The following is a 3,866-nucleotide window of genomic DNA, read 5'->3' as shown; positions in this document are numbered from 1 at the left end:
GAGGTATTTTCTGGGAACCCCCTCCCTCGTATTAAAAATAAAAGCACGGCCGGGGCGCTCGCGCAGCCCGTCCAATGACAGACCGAGTCCGCTCAAAGTTGACCGATTTCTTCATCACTGCTTCAGGCGCTCGACTATGCGATATTTAAACACAACCCCAGTTAGAATAATAATTATGATGATGATGATAATAACAATAATAACACTAACGTTATCCTTGATTTTAAATTCTGCGTAGCGATCATATCAACAGCAAGAAAGGAACAGTTAGACCGAGAAATAAGTATCGTTAGATCACTATTATTTTTATTTCAGTGTAATATGTATTCAGTAACTTCAATATGTGATAAACAGTTAAAATCTGAAATTTACAGTTCTTAAATGTAATATAGAATAAATATGAATAGATGGATATCACATTGTAAAAGCATATATACACACTCAAATAAACGCTCAGACAATTTTCATGTGCGTGTATTGATTATGAAGTGGTAAACAGCCTATATTTCTGCACTTAAGATTTTAAGGGCTTTCCCTGTTCCCTTAGTTCCATCGCATGGCTCCATCTGCTGTTAAAGATTTAGTTGCACCTTTGTAAAACGTCACTAACAACATATTACAGGCCAGGCTTTTGTTTTTTTTGTTTTTTCGACAGTCGTTTTGGTTCAATTTTAGCAACATTCAGTTGTATTTAAAATAAATGTAATAATATTAGTTACTGTGAGAGCAATTTAAATGTGATAGCGTCAGAGAGAGAGAGAGAGAGAGAGAGAGAGAGAGAGAGAGAGAGAGAGAGAGAGAGAGAGAGAGAGAGAGAGAGAGAGAGAGAGAGAGAGAGAGAGAGAGAGATCAAAATACTTCTCAAATTTATAATTACAAATACCAATATTACATCTCTAACTAATACAGACAAAAAAGAAGGCATATACTGGGAGAGAACTCCAGTTTTGATATGAACAATAGCAAAATATGTATTAGCCTGTCATAAACACAGTCACAAACATTATTAAAATACATCCAAATGAATGCATTGTGTATTGTATTTTATTTGTATCCTTATACATTTGAACTTTTTTTTACTCTTTCATTATCCTTTTAATAATCATATTAGTCTTTTTCTTATTTATGTATTTATCACATTTCTGATTGTTTTAAATATTATGTATGTATTAAATCCTCACTATACTTTTTTATTAATTGTTTTTGTATAATCAGCAATGCTCTGTCAATAATTGACAAGTCTTGCCAATAAAGCTTATTTGAATTGAACTGAGATGAACTGAATTGAGAGAGAGACAGAGAGACTAGATCAACATACTTCTCAAATTTTCTGATAATTGCAACCAATATTACATCTCAGAAAGAGCTTTATCAGAATCAGAAAGAGCTTTATGGCCAGGTATGTTCACACATAAGAGGAATTTGTTTTCGTGACAGAGCTTCTACAGTGGAACAAGATAACAGAGACAGGACAAAAACAGATAATAAATATATTAAAAAAAAAAATAGAAGTAAGTAGTGAGTGCAAATATACAATTGACAAGTGAATGTACGTGTTTATTACTATATACAACGTTATATGTGCAGCTGTTATGTGCAAATTGGCATGTAAAGTGTGTTGTTAAATAAGTGTATATGTGTATAAAAGTGTATAGCAAGTAGTGATGTTGGTTCCACAAATATTATCATAAACTAACTAACTAATACAAAAAAACTGAAGGCATATCCTGGGAGAGAACTTCAGTTTGATATGAACATCAGCAAAATATGTATCACCCCGTCATAAACACAGTGGACGAAATTAGCCAGAGATATTATTAGAATCCATCTGAATGAATGTACAGTTGTGTATTTTATTTTATTATTCCTTTTGCATGGAATAACCTCCAAACAAAGTTGCAATTAAAAAAATTGGTTTCACTACATGCTTTAAAATTTTTTTATAAATAATTTGGAGTTTGAAACATCGGCCTGTAGATGTTCTGAACAGTTTTTACTGTCATTAATTGTGTGTTTTGATCAATGAATGGTGTTACCTGTTATTTAATTTTTGTTTGTTAAACCCCTGTGAACTGTATACTGCCTAATCTTGTCCAAGAGGCTCTTGTAAGAGAGATTTTTAATCTCAATGTGCTTTTCCTGGTGAAATAAAGGTAATAATAATAATAATAATAATAACTTATTTTTTAACTCTTTCATTATTCAATTCAACTCAATTCACATTTATTTCTATAGCGCTTTTACAATGTAGATTGTGTCAAAGCAGCTTCACATAAAAGGTCATAGTAAATTGGAACAGTGTAGTTTATCTTTTTAATAATCATATTAGTCTTTTTCTTATGTATTTATCAAATTTCTGATTGTTTTAAAATGTATGTTTACATATTAAATCATCACTATACTATTTTATTCATTGTTTATGTAATCAGCAATGCTCTGTCAATACTTGACAAGTCACGCCAATAAAGCTCATTTGAACTGAACTGAACTGAGATGAACTGAACTGAAATGAACTGAACTGAGAGAGAGATATACACAGAGAGAGGGGGTACAAAAATACAAAGGATATGGAACAATCAATAACTGTGTTTTTCCAGACTGATCAGAAGTGCGGATGAAGGAATGTTCTATAAGAGGAGCATTTTAAAGTACGGCATCATGCATTACATTATGCCTACATGGAATTTGCGTGCGCAGAAATCCACAGATTTCCACAGATTTTTAGCCACTCATTGAGTCTATTTATTTACTTGTGTAAATGTGTGTACGTTTATGTTTATTCAGTTTTAATTAATTTCCGAAATATTATTGACTGATATGAAAATGTTCATATGATTTAGTTACAATAGTTTGTAAATTTATATTCTCTGATATATTATATGAGACTTGCTTTGTTTACCAAATAAGTGGATCTAATTGTATTTGCATTGTGATCATTAAATAAAAGTTAAAAACGTATTATTTTTATGTCAAATATTAAGTTTTTAGTACTCCCAAAGTCATTTTGCATAAATTTGCAGATTCTTTACAAAATTCTGTGTGGAAATAGCAAAACATGTCTGCAGATTCTGTCTCCTGGCCCTACCTATTATGGGACTTATATAAAGGACTTACCATGATATAGTCTGGAAAATAAAGGCCTTTTGGGTAGCACTTTTTCATGCATTGTTTTTTAAAGAAATATTTGTAAAGCTCTTTGGGGAGCTAAAATTGGTTCTTCTGCAGCCTTCTTGTGAAAACCCACGATTAGAACTTTATTTTCCAAGTCTTGAAACTCCTGAAAAGATGAAATTACTGTAAGAAAATGTACTCATATAGACGTGAATCCTGGAGGGGTCAGAGGGGACAGGACCCCTCCTACACTCTAAAAAAAAAATCCTGGTCGGCTTAATTTTTTTAAGCTGAATCAAAAAACCATATGAGTTCATTGAATTTATATTATGTTAAACTGACTTAAAACAGCTTGCATAACTTCTAAGACTAAGTTAGAACATGATTAACTTAGTTTAATTACTTACAATGAACTAAAAACATTTGCTGTCGAGTCGACCAATTAATTATATATATTTTTTTACAGTTATATCTGAAGGTTGTGTTGACTCCAATCTCCTGGAAAATCCCCTGTTTTGTGACCACAACAGCTTGAACTTTTATGTTAATATGTCAAAAAAAATAAAGAGAATAAAGGCATGGTCTCCAAAATTCTTACAAACTAAACTTCTATGTAAAAAAATATTTTCTAAAGCATCAACTGCCTGTATTAATTTTGTAACATCTGTAATTCAGTTTTTCTCCTGCATATTTAACCTTAAATAAACTGATTTCCAAAAGTCAAAGATTGTGTGTTGTGCTTCTTTTTATTATGT

Source organism: Danio aesculapii, chromosome 2 (assembly GCF_903798145.1).
Source record: "Danio aesculapii chromosome 2, fDanAes4.1, whole genome shotgun sequence".
Taxonomy (NCBI): Eukaryota; Metazoa; Chordata; class Actinopteri; order Cypriniformes; family Danionidae; genus Danio; species Danio aesculapii.
The sequence above is the reverse complement of the archived record's forward strand: the minus strand, read 5'-3'. Positions refer to the sequence as shown.